A 15,556-nucleotide genomic window follows, 5' to 3' on the forward strand; every position below is an offset into this window, starting at 1 on the left:
AGGAGATGGATTCCTTTGCTTGAGAACCACACATACGAACTGACCATGTTGCCAAAGGGGAAGAATGCACTTCAAAATAACTGGGTATACAAGTTGAAACCAGGAGATGGCCGAAATCCACCTAGATACAAAGCATGAATTGTCGTAAAAGGGTTTTGTGAATGTTAATGTGCGGAAGCATCAGACAAAACTTGCTCATCCGAATAGCAACAGAAAATGAGATGAAGGTTTAATGGAAAAGCTTAAAACATAGAGGAGACAGAGAGAGCAGAACATAAAAGTATATTAAAAAATTAACTCTAAAACTCTATGCATACAACGTGCTAAACAACACTATTTATACAAGTCCATAAAGGACTGACAGAAGTACTGACAGGTACTTCAATGCTCACACGTGCGACTGACACTAACTACGAGACAATGATTACCTAGTAGTCTAGGCTACTACTAGGCTTCTGGTTCCCGCTCGAATCTGGCTCATCCAATAAAATGTGTCTTGAAGCTCATAGGTTCTATCGAGATTTGAACTCGAGCTCTTGGATTCAAAGTCCAATGTCCTAACCACTAGACTATAGAACCATGGTTTATATTGTGAAAGACTTCAAAGTCAAGCTATATCTATTGAATTGAAAATGTCCCAAACATCCTAAAAACACATACATTCATGCCCAATCGTCTATCTAGAGTCACTCATCTAGTTAAACATGTATTGGAGATAATAAGTTCTATTGATATTTGAACTCAAGGTCTAAGATTTAAAGTCTAATAACCTAACCACTAAACTATAGAAACATGGCTTGCATCTGCATTTCCAATCTTATTATTGGATTGAAATTCCAATCTCCTAAATGTTCTAGAATGGCTCATCAAATTAAATGTACTCATTTCCAACTTAAGTTATTTTTCAATGTCCAAACTACTAGACTTTAGAGCCATGCCTTGGATCTCAACTTAAGTATCCGGTAGTCGGCACTCTAGTCGCAAAGATCACAACACCAACAAGGGCACCAAGCTCAATGAACCTTAGGAGAAGGGGGATCTAGAACAAACCAAATGTATCCCAACGGGCACCCTAGTGTGGAAGAGAGGTACTGTTGAGAGATCAAGCTCAACTTAGTTTAGTTAGTTAGTCAACACATGTAACTTAGTAGTTACCTAGATAGAATCTAGTTAGTGTGGTGACCATAAAGCCTTAAATAGGATTTTGTACTCGAGTGGGATACATTGTAGATCCACCACTCCATGCTCATTTAATATAGGACTTACACGTTGTACCTATATTCTCCTAGCACATGTGCACCCTTGCACATGAAACCTATATATACCTCATTGAAGGTATTTTTGTATTTGATGATAGTTGATGATATTTACCTTTTAATATACTTTATCAACCCCCATCTTGTTTTTGTGTTCATAAGTGTACTTCTCTCTCTCTTCCTCTCACGCACACATACACGCACATATCACTTAATCTTCCGCTACGTAATCACAAAATTAGGCAATAATTATTCCTTAATTAATTACCTAATCCTTAAAAGGTACTTAGTGTAAAAGACACATTTTGGTGACTTTTGAACGACTCATTCATTCTTGAAAGTTGTCTTCGGATTAGTACGTTAAGCACTTGTCTATCTCCTTATCCCTTATCAGAGCAAGTGAAGATTAGGGTTAAAGACTAATAGAGGTAAACCCAAATCTTCTTCTTTTGTATGGTGCTAAACCTCTTTGTATCAAGAAGAGTGTTGATTAATACAATACTTTCCATGTGTTTACCTTGTCTATCATTGTGTGTGTGTGTGTGTATGAAAGAGATAGAGAGGGAGAGAGAGTGGAGAGAGAGAGAAAACGCAAAGTTCGGAGATGTTGGAGAAGGACAAACACTAATTTTGATGTATCTTCTTGCTACGGTGTCCGTTTCTTTTGTTCTTTAGCTCGTCTCGAAGCTTGCACATAGAGCTTTCTAAAGAGTATCTGCAAGTACCATTTGGAGGTCTTGGTAGAACGTTACGAGTACAAATTCCATTCGATTGCATGCATCTCATGATCGCTTGGTTTGATTCCTTCTCCAACACAATTACTTGTAAGTGAGCTCTCTCCTATTTCTTGTCATATGGATGGTAGTGTTTTCATGAATATGTATGAGTCTCCAAATTCTTCAAAGGATGTGTGCATGGTTGAGTCAGTATCAAGCCCAAGAGGGGATGGTAAAAGAAAATGATGTATTGGAGATAATAGTAATGACATGTCTTATGTTGATGCAATGCGACAAGATGATATTGAGAAAGATGATAGTCATTGGGAACATTTAAGATGCATGACAAATATATTAATGGAAGATTGTATAAGGGAGAATGTGAAAGTTGCTGAGGAGTTTGTTGACGATGAAGTGGCTAAGGTAGAAATAGACAATAAGGAGTTTTTGGGCTCATTTGCTAATTTTTGTGATAAAGGGGTCATATTGTTTTTCACGGGAAAGATACCTTTCCTTTGGAGGGTCAAACAATGGTTACGTGGGATTTTACAAGTTGATTGTGTTTAGGATGTTTATGTTGGTCCTCGTGGATTTTATGAGGTTGTTTTGGTATCACAAGAGTATAAAGAGAAATTACTCAATAAATTGCTAGTTTTTTATGAGAAAAGTTTGGTTCATATTGTTCCGTGGAGACCACTAGTGGAATACCAAGATATATTAAAGCGAGAGTGTCCCGTATGGGTTGAGGTAGAGTGCACATATTCAGTGGTTTGGCCAATATTACGGTCAACAATGGAAAAGTTGGGAAAGATCTTGGTGCCTCCAGTGCTAATGCTCAAAATCGATATCGGATGTGTATTATTTGGAATACTACTATAAAGAGGCCAAGTTGTTTACAGATTGCATGTTCTGGTATGCCGCCTATGTATTTTCGGCTTGAATGGGGTACATTTGCAGGACATTGTTTCCACTGTGGTGTGTTGGGGCATTTTATGGCTGAATGTCCTCAAAAAAGAAATAATGTAGTGGAAGTGGTACATGAAGAGCCTACAACTCATGATCAGATTCAAGATTTGACAATTTCAGAGCAAACAAAGGAACCATTAATTGTGAATGAGAAGGATGGAAAGACTCTAGAGGATGAAGGACAATGGTCAATAGTTTCTGGAAAGATGAAGAAGTCTAATAAAAATGTTGGGCATAATGTATCTATGGAGAAGGTCACACCGACACATCCCATGTGGAATAAACCATGGGCTCATCAAGAGGACTATCCAAAGAAATTATCTTTTGATAATAAAGGTAATTTGTATGTTCCTTGGAATAAACGGAAATCGGTGCCTCGTTCACATGAGGAGCCATCGGGGTCTGGAGTTTTGCATTCCCATAGTAATTCATATGCAATCTTAGGGGATTTATTTCAGGATATGGCAGAAACATTAGCAGTGAAGGAGAAGGATATTTCTCGAATAAAAGGAAAAAATAAAGTATGAAGATCACCACATGGAATGTGAGGGGATTGTGTTCTAGATTTAGAATGCATGAGGTTTGGAGGATTGTGTTAAGTGAGCAATGGGATGTTTTATGTGCAATAGAGCATAAAGATCATCATAATGTTGGTTTAATTAGTTATTCTAAGGGTTATACATTATGTTATGTTGGCAAGGTTCATGGGGATTATTCTGGGATTGTCATGTTTATAAGAGATAAATTTCACCCAAAAGTAATTATTTCAGATGAATTTGGAAGATTTATTGTGGTAGAGATATGTTATCAAGGGCAAGCTCTTTGGTTAGTTGGTGTGTATGCATCAAATGTTTCACAAGAACGAAGGTTGTTATGGAGATCTCTAAACTCAGTGCTTGATAATGGTAGACCGGGTTTATTGATGGGAGGTTTTAATGTTTGTTGTGAGACAGATCAATCAACATCTATCCACTCTATTATGGATGGACCAGAGGCTCAAGAATGGGGAGATTTTGAGACTGAAGTCATGTTAAGGGATGTGTGGAAATGGATCAAGGGAGATGAACCTGGTTATACCTTTCAATCGGTTGAATATAAGCATACTTGGAGTAGGTTGGATTGAATGTATGTAATGCATATCGAAGGTTTTTTACCAGAGATTTTGGATATTTTAGTGTCTTATGGGTCAATTATATCAGATCATTTCCCTTTAATTTTTGAGTTCAATCACCACTCAATTAGAGGTTTTCATGAGTTTTTAGGAAAACCACCGTTGATTTTTAATTCATCATTTTTGGATCATGAGGTCTTCCATGCCTAGACTACATCGTCTAAGACAAGAAGTGGATGACACTAATTGTCAAACACATAAGTTTTTCCATGACCTTCATAAATCACATGCACGACATAATGTGGTAAGGTTAGAGGAAAATGGTATCGATGATAATGTTAAAAAGGATAGAGATGTATTTTTTAATGGAGTGAAAAATCATGTATCGCATGATGTGGCACAATCATTAGGTGCTAATATTTCAGAGGATGAGGTGGAACATGTCTTGTCACATCTTGCTAATGATAAGAGTCCTGGGTGGGATGGATTAACACATGAACTCTTTAAGAAATATGTCATTAAGTTAAAGGGGCCTTTTACGATTTTATTTCAGAATGTGTGGACATGAGGGGAAATGCCTCATTCTTGGAAGATTGGTTTGATCAAGCTTTTGCCGAAGGTGCCTTCTCCATCTTCCTTTGCTCAATGGAGGCCTATTTCATTGATGGGGGGAATGTACAAGATTTTTGCAAAAGTGATGGCCAATAGGTTGCATAAGGTTTTACCTTCTATTATTCATAATGCTCAATATGGGTTTTTAGCAAAAAGAGACATTTTATATAATATTTTAAATGTTCAAATGGCAATTGACTATGCAAAGGAGTCTAAACAAGAATTAGTGTTGCTACAATTGGATATCGAGAAAGCCTATGATAATGTGGATTGGTCATTTATAAATCAATTGATGTCTCATCTGGGTTTTGGTGATCGTATGTCTAAGTTGATATACACATTAGGGGAGGGTTCGGTTTCACATGTGATGTTTAATGGAGGAGTAACCCAAACGATTTCTATTTGGAGGTCAGTTAGACAAGGATGCCCGGTAAGTCCTTTACTATTCACTATTGTGACACATCCTATTCTTGTTAAGTTACACAATATGGCTATGGGGGAAGAATTGCTTGGACTAAGGTTGCCATCAGGGAAGCCATGTATTGTTCAAGCTCTCGCAAATGACCATATTATGTTTTTGGCACCTAATCGGGAAAATATTAGTAAGACAAGAGATGTGTGGGAATTGTTTTCAAATGCTTCGGGGTTGAGAATTAATATACATAAATCTGTCCTCATTTCATGTACAGAACAAGATGTGTTAGGGTTGGGGTGGTCAGGAAGGATAGTACATCATGGTATGATTTGTCGTCATCTTGGATATCCAATTGGGGTGGAAGTTTCTCATGTGAAACTTATTGAGTGGGTATCCAAAAGGTTGGAGGATAAGTTTATGTATTGGAGGTCTCAATTTTGGCCTTTTCATGTACGACTTAAGGTGGTCCAATCAATTATGGTCTCTATGGTATCTTATTATCTTTCTTTGCTCCCATGGTCAAAGAAAGCTCTTGAAATGTTGTCACGCTCGATGCGAATGTTGTTATGGAAAAGAAAAGGGAAAAGTGCCTTATCATGGTTGGCATGGGATCATGTTTGTACTTCGAAGCGTCTTGGTGGGGCATCAATATTGAATCTATATGAGCATATGGTGGCTCGTCGATTTACTTTCATTCGATTCATGTTTGAAGGTGTACAACCTTGGACAGAAATTGTGGCATACTTTATAGAGAAGAACGGAATAAAGCTTAGAAACATGAAGGTTGAAGGGAATTGGTGGAATGTAATTAATTCTGACAGGGATGTCAAATGTACAGGGTCTATGATAGTTAATCATTTGTTGACATCTTGGCAAAGTATGTTGGATTTTGTGAAATGGCATTCCCCACAAGAAAGGGGATGTGCCAATTCACTACAAATGGAGGTTTTGGCAACATCAAGGTTGTTGAGGTGGGAAGGTAAACAAATTCTTAACCTTCAATTTAATCGGATGGCTAGATTGGGTTTGGTAATAGTTAATGATGCTATGTTGGTTTCACAAAGAAGATTAATGGCTTTTCGAACAATAAGATCAACATTTCGTATTCCAAAAGGTTATAACTTTATTTGGGATAAGTTGCAACAAATACTATCTTCGCATGAGCCAATTCCTTATTTAGATGGGCGATCTCAAGAGCTTGATTGGAAGTTTGTTGGAAATAAGATATTGACTATGATCTCAACGAATGTTGCTTATCACAAGTTGATTGACAAACATAAGTGGTTGGAAGAAAGGGTTATAAAGATATGGGGTTTTCATAAGCCCATTACTTGATGGTTTCATGTGATCAAGGCAGGTTGGTGTTCTCGATTGATGCTACGAGCCAAGGTATTTATTTGGAGAGTTATGGTTGGAGATATACCATTAGGGGATGCATTAAAAAGAAGAAACATTACTAAAGGATTGTGTTTCTTTTGTTCGGTGGAATTGGAACATAGTAGGCATCGATTTATTTCATACCCGATGGCAAGGATGGTTTTGAGGTGTATCAGTTTAGTGTGGATGTCTCTAACAGGAGTAAGTCTATCTTCCTTCAATTGGGTTTTTGCACATATGCAAAACAATGTACTGATACCTCATTTTCAAATTATTTTTGAGTTCTTGAGGTATTGGGGGCTATGGTTCAATTGGAATATGCGGAATGCCTTCATTTTTTATTTGCAAGTTGGGGTGAGAAAATATGTTCTAAAGTTAAAAGCACTTCTTTTGTGGCAATTGACAATGCAAGAGAAGTCACAAAATCACAACCAGGAAGAGAGAGAACTCTGCAAGGTCACATATCATCATATTCGCCATTTGAATTGGTGTGTAGGGTGGCATTGAGTTTGGTGTCGTAGTTTTTTTTAGATCCCTAGATAAAAGGGGTTCTATAATTTGTTGTAAGTTAGTCATGGTGGTGTTCTTTCTTTCGTAATGAAAACCATTATTTACGAAGAGAGAGAGAGAGAGAGAGAGAGAGAGAGAGAGAGAGAGAAAGAGACAGTAAAGTGAGAGAGATTAAGTGCTAATCTTGAGTGAAGTTGGTTGGTAGCTCATAGGTGCTTGACAACCACTCACGCCTGGTTAGCCACCAAGAGAGAATATGATAGTTTGGAGTCAAGGCTAATGACATCGACAGTAGGTATAACTCCATCAATGTATAGACACATTCCGTGAGGTACACGAAAGCGGCATAATTATAGCATGACTCTCCTAATTAAACGTATTGGAGATCAAAGGTTCTATCGAGATTTGAACTCGAGCTTTTGGATTCAGAGTCCAATGTCCTAACCACTAGACTATAGAACCATCTTATTTTCCAAATAAATATTGGCTAATTTCCTACCGAGATTCGAGCTAGAGCTTTTAAATTATAAGTCCAAAGCTAACTACTAGACTATAGAACCATGCATTACGTCTTGTTTTCCAACATTAGCTAGTTGGGTTTTGGAGTTCCATGTCCTAACCACCAAACTTTAGAACCACGCCTTGATTCTGGGCTTCGACTTCAACGTCATGCATTACGTCTTGTTTTGCAACATTAGCTAGTTGGTTTTTGGAGTTCCATGTCCTAACCACCACCAATATTTACAACCATTCCTTGCATCCCGGCTTGGACTTCCAACTCACGATATTTGGATTGAAAATGTCCTAAACATTCTCACAATAAACCATACATTCATGCTACATTGTCTAGTATCTTGAATGACTCATCCAATTAAATGTGTCTTGAAGATCATAGGTTCTATCGAGATTTGAACTCGAGCTCTTGGATTCAAAGTCCAATGTCCTAACCACTAGACTATAGAACCATGGTTTATATTGCCAAAAACTTCAAAGTCAACCTATATCTATTGAATTGAAAATGTCCCAAACATCCTAACAACACATACATTCATGCCCAATCGTCTATCTAGAGTCACTCATCTAGTTAAACATGTGTTGGAGATAATACGTTCTATCGATTTAAAGTCTAATAACCTTTAACCACTAAACTATAGAAACATGGCTTGCATCTGGATTTCCAATCTTATTATTGGATTAAAATTCCAATGTCCTAAATGTTCTAGAATAGCTCATCAAATTAAATGTACTCACTTCCAACTTAAGCTATTTTTAAATGTCCAAACCACTAGACTTTAGAACCATGCCTCGGATCTCAACTTAAGTATCCGACAGTCGGCACTCCAGTGGCAAACATCACAACCCCGACAAGGGCACCAAGCTCAATGAACCTTAGGAGAAGTGGGATAGAACAAACCAAATGTATCCCAACGGGCACCCTAGTATGGAAGAGAGGTACTTAGTGTAAAAGACACATTTTGGCGACTTTTGAGCGGCTCCTTCATTCTTGAGAGTTGTCTTCGGATTAGTACGTTAAGCACTTGTCTATCTCCTTAACCCTTATCAGAGCGAGTGAAGATTACGGTTAAAGACTAATAGAGCTAAACCCAAATCTTCTTCTTTTGTATGGTCCTAAACCTCTTTGTATCAAGAAGAGTGTTGATTAATACAATACTTTCCATGTGTTTACCTTGTCTATCATTGTGTGTGTGTGATTGAAAGACAGAGAGAGAGAGAGAATAAAGTGAGAGAGATTAAGTGCTAATCTTGAGTGAAGTTGGTTGGTAGCTCATAGGTACTTGACAACCACTCACGCCTGGTTAGCCACCAAGAGAGAATATGATAGTTTGGAGTCAAGGCTAATGACATCGACAGGAGGTATAACTCCATCGATGTATAGACACATTCCGTGAGGTACACGAAAGCGGCATAATTATAGAATGACTCTCCTAATTAAACGTATTGGAGATCAAAGGTTCTATCGAGATTTGAACTCGAGCTTTTGGATTCAGAGTCCAATGTCCTAACCACTAGACTATAGAACCATCTTATTTTCCAAATAAATATTGGCTAATTTCCTACCGAGATTCGAGCTAGAGCTTTTAAATTATAAGTCCAAAGCTAACTACTAGACTATAGAACCATGCATTACGTCTTGTTTTCCAACATTAGCTAGTTGGGTTTTGGAGTTCCATGTCCTAACCACCAAACTTTAGAACCACGCCTTGATTCTGGGCTTCGACTTCAACGTCATGCATTACGTCTTGTTTTGCAACATTAGCTAGTTGGTTTTTGGAGTTCCATGTCCTAACCACCACCAATATTTACAACCATTCCTTGCATCCCGGCTTGGACTTCCAACTCACGATATTTGGATTGAAAATGTCCTAAACATTCTCACAATAAACCATACATTCATGCTAAATTGTCTAGTATCTTGAATGACTCATCCAATTAAATGTGTCTTGAAGATCATAGGTTCTATCGAGATTTGAACTCGAGCTCTTGGATTCAAAGTCCAATGTCCTAACCACTAGACTATAGAACCATGGTTTATATTGCCAAAAACTTCAAAGTCAACCTATATCTATTGAATTGAAAATGTCCCAAACATCCTAACAACACATACATTCATGCCCAATCGTCTATCTAGAGTCACTCATCTAGTTAAACATGTGTTGGAGATAATACGTTCTATCGATTTAAAGTCTAATAACCTTTAACCACTAAACTATAGAAACATGGCTTGCATCTGGATTTCCAATCTTATTATTGGATTAAAATTCCAATGTCCTAAATGTTCTAGAATAGCTCATCAAATTAAATGTACTCACTTCCAACTTAAGCTATTTTTAAATGTCCAAACCACTAGACTTTAGAACCATGCCTCGGATCTCAACTTAAGTATCCGACAGTCGGCACTCCAGTGGCAAACATCACAACACCAACAAGGGCACCAAGCTCAATGAACCTTAGGAGAAGGGGGATAGAACAAACCAAATGTATCCCAAAGGGCACCCTAGTGTGGAAGAGAGGTACTTAGTGTAAAAGACACATTTTGGGGACTTTTGAGCGGCTCCTTCATTCTTGAGAGTTGTCTTCGGATTAGTACGTTAAGCACTTGTTGTTGGGAACACGACGTTCCTTATGTCCGACGCTCGGCCACAACCGAGATTCTTTTATACACAGAAAAACAGGTACTTTAACGCGACACAAAGAGGAGAAATGGTACACAGGAGGTTTACGTGGAAAACCCCAAAATAGGGGAAAAAACCACGGCAGCCCACAAGCTGCAAACTGTCACTATGTAGAAATATACAACAGTGAGACCACTGAGTCAACGACCTCGTGCTCTCAGATCTTCGCCACAGGCGGCGGTTACAACAGAGTCAACGACCTCGTCTCTCTCTCTCTCTCTCTCTCTCTCTCTGTACAGTTACACGCTCTGATTTCTTCTTGCACCAACAAGAAAGAATGACTACTATACCACACTAAAAGTTTGCCCTAAGTCATACTTATACTAGTAAGACTTTTCGGCTACCGGAGTATCCATTTGACCGCGTTCCAATGCTCCTTGCCGGGATTACTCATGAACCGGCTCACCACTCCGACTGCGTATCCAATGTCCGGTCGGGTACAAACCATTGCGTACATCAAGCTCCCGACGGCAGAGGCATATGGAATCTTTATCATATCTGCCTTTTCTCCTTTTGTCTTCGGGCTTTGCTTGCCGGACAACTTGCAGTTTGCCGGGAGTGTCGATCCGACCGGTTTTGCATCTGACATGTTGAACCGGTGAAGCACCTTTGTCACATACTTCTCCTGTGACAGCCATAATTGCTTCACTGACCGGTCCCGAATGATGTGCATCCCCAACATCTGTCTTGCCGGACCCAAGTCTTTCATTGAGAAGGTCCGGTTGAGAGCCTTCTTCAGCATCCGTATTTTGCCTTTGTCTCGTCCGACGATCAACATGTCATCCACGTACAGGAGGAGTATCAGGAAGTTCCCTCCTTCGAACTTCTTCACAAACACACAGTGGTCGGCCTGCGTCTTGTGGTACCCTTGATCGGTCATGAAGGAGTCGAACTTCCGATACCATTGTCGGGGAGCCTGCTTCAGTCCGTACAAGCTCTTCTTCAACCTGCATACCAGGTGCTCCTTCCCTTTCTCCACAAATCCTTCCGGTTGCTGCATGTAGATCTCCTCTTCGAGGTCGCCGTGGAGGAATGTCGTCTTCACGTCCAGCTGCTCTACCTCGAGATCCATGCTTGCTGCTATACTCAGCACCGTCCGGATGGAGGTCATCTTTACTACCGGGGCAAATATTTCGTCGAAGTCCACGCCCTTCTTCTGCTGGAACCCCTTCACCACGATCCTGGCTTTGTATCTCGGGGGGTTGCCGGCATCTCCCGGTTTCAACTTGAACACCCACTTGTTTCGAAGTGCCCGCTTTCCTTTCGGCAGCTCCACCAATTCGTACGTATGGTTCTCATGCAGGGAATCCATCTCATCCTGCATGGCACTTAACCATTTTCGGCTGTGGGTGTCAACCTTCGCTTCTTCGAAGCTTTCCGGCTCCCCCTCATCGGTCAGCAGGACATGCTCTGCATCCGGAAATCTCCGGGGCGCCCTTTTCTCTCTGAGAGGATATCTACGTCTTCGGGCTTCGGTAATCGGTTCCTCCATTTCCTCTTCATCCGAATCCGATTCGGGGTGTTGGCCGGTTCCGGTCTCAGCTTCCTCTACTTCTTCTTCTGCCGGTTCGGTATCCTCACCGTAACCGGCTGGTTCCTCGAGTGCTAACCGGTCTCTTGCCGGTTGGGTCTGCTCACTGTAGAGTCTATCCTTACCGGTCGACTCGGAGTTCATTATCTTCTTCTCCGACTCCCAGTCGGCGAGCGTCTTGTTCTCCAAGAAGATAATATCTCGACTCCGGAATACCTTCTTGTCGACCGGGTCCCACACTCGGTAGCCGAACTCATCGTCACCGTAACCGAGGAATATGCATGGCCTGGTCTTTGGATCTAGCTTTCCTCTTCGGTCCTTTGCTACATGCACATACGCGAGACACCCGAACACCCTTAGATGCCGGTAGGACAGTTCCTTACCGGTCCATACTCTCTGTGGCGTGTCTCCGTCCAAGGGTACTGAGGGTGATCTGTTTATCACATATGTCGCCGTCGACAGTGCCTCAGCCCAAAACGTCTTGGGTAGTTTTGCATGCGCTAGCATACTCCGGACCCTCTCCATTATGGTCCGGTTCATCCTCTCGGCCAGTCCGTTTAGTTCCGGCGTCTTCGGCACGGTAAATTCGAGCCGGATTCCCTTCGAGCGGCAGTACTCCTCGAACTGCCCCCGGTACTCTCCTCCGTTATCTACTCGAACCGCCTTCAGCTTCCGGCCGGTTTCTCTTTCCACTCTCGCGTGGAGCTCTTTAAAGACGGATAACACCTGATCCTTCGTCTTCAGCGGTGTGGCCCACAGCTTCCGGCTGTGGTCATCTATGAACGTCACGAAGTACTGCGCTCCGGCATGTGACTTCGTGTCTACTTGACAAACATCCGTATGCACCAACTCCAGTGGTGCATTACGTCTCATCGGTGGCCTTGGTCGGAAGGAGGTCCGGTTCTGCTTACCGGCCAGACAATCAGTGCACTTCTCTAAATGCACGTTCTTCACTGGAATGAGGTTGTCGTCTGCAAGCCTCTTCATCCCCTTCTCACTCATGTGACATAGCCTCTTGTGCCACAGCTCACCGGAAGTGTCGGAAGCCACGTTCACTTCTTCCGGACATAACCGGGCATTCATCAGGTACAGTGTGTTTACCTTCCGGGCCCGAGCCACAATCAGGCTCCCTTTGCTGAACTTCATGACACCGTTCCGGATGCTACACGTGTAGCCTTCATCATCTAGCCGACCGGCTGATATCAGGTTCAGACGAACTTCCGGAACGTGTCGGGCATCTTTCAACAGCAACTTACATCCGGTTGGTGTTGTCAGCCACACGTCTCCTATGCCGACAATTCGGCATGTTCCTTCATTCCCCATCCGGACCCAGCCGTGATCACCGGCTGAGTAGGATGAGAAGCATTTCCGGTCCGGGGTAAGGTGGAACGACGCTCTGGAGTCTACCACCCAGGTCATCTCGTCGCCGGCGTGGTTTATCTCACTCTCCTCGGTGATGAGCATCAACTCCTCTTCACTTGCCGCAATTGCCGTCGTTCCCTTCCGGTCCGGCCCCCTCCGGTCTTTACCATTCCGGTCTGTACCGTTCCGGTTCGGGGTTTGCTTCGAATCGGTACCGTCGGTTTCCTTGTCTTTACGGAAATGCCGACAGTTCTTTTGGAAGTGTCCCGGCTTGCCGCAATAGAAGCAAGTAGGCCTCCCCCTTGACTTTGACCGTGTCCCCGACTTCTCCCGGTTCTGGGGACTACGGTTTCTATGCCTTCCGCGTTCCGATTCGGTAAGGAGCGCTTTGGAGTCGGAGCTCGTATCTTTGTCTTTCCGACGAGCCTCCTCATCTAGCAAGCTCGACTTTACTCTTGCTAGGGATAACCGTTTTCCTTCCGGCCCGGCGTTGCCCAAAGTGACAACCAACGTCTCCCAGCTGTCCGGGAGGGAACCGAGCAGGAGTAGCGCTAGTACCTCATCGGCAAGAGGTACTTCCAATGACGTTGCCTGGTGAATCAGCCCCTGGAAGGCATTTATATGCTCCGCCATGCTGGAGCCATCTTGGTACCGGAGTCTTACTAGCTTCCGGAATACCGACACCTGATTGACAGCATTTTTGTTCTGGAACATTATGCCGATCTTCTCCCAGAGCTCATGAGCCTTACTCTCTTCATTGAAGTTGTTGTACAGGCTCATGTCGATGAAGCACCGTATATACGCCGTTGTCTTCATGTGCATCACCTCCCATATCGCGGCGTCGATTTTGTCCGGTCTCTTGTCCCCGAACTGAACCGGCAGCCAGAGGTCTTTAACCACGAGCATGTCCCTCATCTTCGACTTCCACACTGAATAGTTGGAGCTGGTGAGCTTGAACATGCCGCCAAACGATTCGTCCATTTTCTGTGTCGATTTTGCTTTGATACCACTTATTGGGAACACGACGTTCCTTATGTCCGACGCTCGGCCACAACCGAGATTCTTTTATACACAGAAAAACAGGTACTTTAACGCGACACAAAGAGGAGAAATGGTACACAGGAGGTTTACGTGGAAAACCCCAAAATAGGGGAAAAAACCACGGCAGCCCACAAGCTGCAAACTGTCACTATGTAGAAATATACAACAGTGAGACCACTGAGGCAACGACCTCGTGCTCTCAGATCTTCGCCACAGGCGGCGGTTACAACAGAGGCAACGACCTCGTCTCTCTCTCTCTCTCTCTCTCTCTCTCTCTCTCTCTCTGTACAGTTACACGCTCTGATTTCTTCTTGCACCAACAAGAAAGAATGACTACTATACCACACTAAAAGTTTGCCCTAAGTCATACTTATACTAGTAAGACTTTTCGGCTATTTACAAATGTAGCCTTGATGGGCTCCATCCGGCTCTCCGCAGTCGGGTACTCCTCATCCGGTTCTCCGCAGTTGGGCCTACACCATCCGACTCTCCGCAGTCGGGTTCTCCCCATCCGGTTCATACCGTTTCGGCCTCGGCCTATCGGCCTCGGCCGAGTTTGTTCGTCGGCACTGTTCTTCTCCCTTCCCATCCGGAGGGACCTGTCTGCCAACACTTGTCTATCTCCTTAACCCTTATCAGAGCGAGTGAAGATTACGGTTAAAGACTAATAGAGCTAAACCCAAATATTCTTCTTTTGTATGGTCCTAAACCTCTTTGTATCAAGAAGAGTGTTGATTAATACAATACTTTCCATGTGTTTACCTTGTCTATCATTGTGTGTGTGTGATTGAAAGAGAGAGAGAGAGAGAGAGAATAAAGTGAGAGAGATTAAGTGCTAATCTTGAGTGAAGTTGGTTGGTAGCTCATAGGTACTTGACAACCACTCACGCCTGGTTAGCCACCAAGAGGGAATATGATAGTTTGGAGTCAAGGCTAATGACATCGACAGGAGGTATAACTCCATCGATGAATAGACACATTTCGTGAGGTACACGAAAGCGGCATAATTATAGAATGACTTGCCTAATTAAACGTATTGGAGATCAAAGGTTCTATCGAGATTTGAACTCGAGCTTTTGGATTCAGAGTCCAATGTCCTAACCACTAGACTATAGAACCATGTTATTTTTTAAGTATAAAAATATTAGATAATTTTATGCTATCGAGCTTTTAAATTATAAGTCCAAAGCTAACTACTTGACTATAGAACCATGTGTTACATCTTGTTTTCTAATATTAGCTAGTTGGTTTTTGGAGTTCCATGTACTAACCACTAAACTTTAGAGCCATTCCTTGCATCTGGGCTTGGACTTCGAAGTCATGCATTACGTCTTGTTTTGCATGTCTTGTTTGACAATCTGGCCGACCGAGACGAGGTTTTTCATGATGTTTGGGACATGCATGAAGTTTTTGAGGTAGGTTTGTTTTTCGTTGTTGGACATTCCTTATATACCATATTGAATGA

The 15,556-nt window shown here is 42.1% G+C and overlaps 6 non-coding genes across 6 annotated transcripts; all 6 read right to left on the minus strand.

The window, feature by feature from the left end:
* Window positions 1-507: 507 nt before the first annotated feature.
* Window positions 508-579, minus strand: TRNAQ-UUG (transfer RNA glutamine (anticodon UUG)). The gene has a single exon. It is a non-coding gene; the product is annotated as a tRNA-Gln (tRNA).
* Window positions 580-7,353: 6,774 nt separating this feature from the next.
* Window positions 7,354-7,425, minus strand: TRNAQ-CUG (transfer RNA glutamine (anticodon CUG)). The gene has a single exon. It is a non-coding gene; the product is annotated as a tRNA-Gln (tRNA).
* A 431-nt stretch (window positions 7,426-7,856) lies between these two features.
* TRNAQ-UUG (transfer RNA glutamine (anticodon UUG)) lies at window positions 7,857-7,928 on the minus strand. The gene has a single exon. It is a non-coding gene; the product is annotated as a tRNA-Gln (tRNA).
* A 1,005-nt stretch (window positions 7,929-8,933) lies between these two features.
* On the minus strand, window positions 8,934-9,005 carry TRNAQ-CUG (transfer RNA glutamine (anticodon CUG)). Its single transcript has one exon. It is a non-coding gene; the product is annotated as a tRNA-Gln (tRNA).
* Window positions 9,006-9,436: 431 nt separating this feature from the next.
* Window positions 9,437-9,508, minus strand: TRNAQ-UUG (transfer RNA glutamine (anticodon UUG)). The gene has a single exon. It is a non-coding gene; the product is annotated as a tRNA-Gln (tRNA).
* Window positions 9,509-15,138: 5,630 nt separating this feature from the next.
* Window positions 15,139-15,210, minus strand: TRNAQ-CUG (transfer RNA glutamine (anticodon CUG)). Its single transcript has one exon. It is a non-coding gene; the product is annotated as a tRNA-Gln (tRNA).
* Between the last annotated feature and the right edge of the window lie 346 nt (window positions 15,211-15,556).

Source organism: Azolla caroliniana, unplaced genomic scaffold, assembly GCF_043228905.1.
Source record: "Azolla caroliniana isolate FFs.n. ecotype wild unplaced genomic scaffold, voAzoCaro1.0.p SCAF_22, whole genome shotgun sequence".
In the NCBI taxonomy this organism is placed as follows: domain Eukaryota; kingdom Viridiplantae; phylum Streptophyta; class Polypodiopsida; order Salviniales; family Salviniaceae; genus Azolla; species Azolla caroliniana.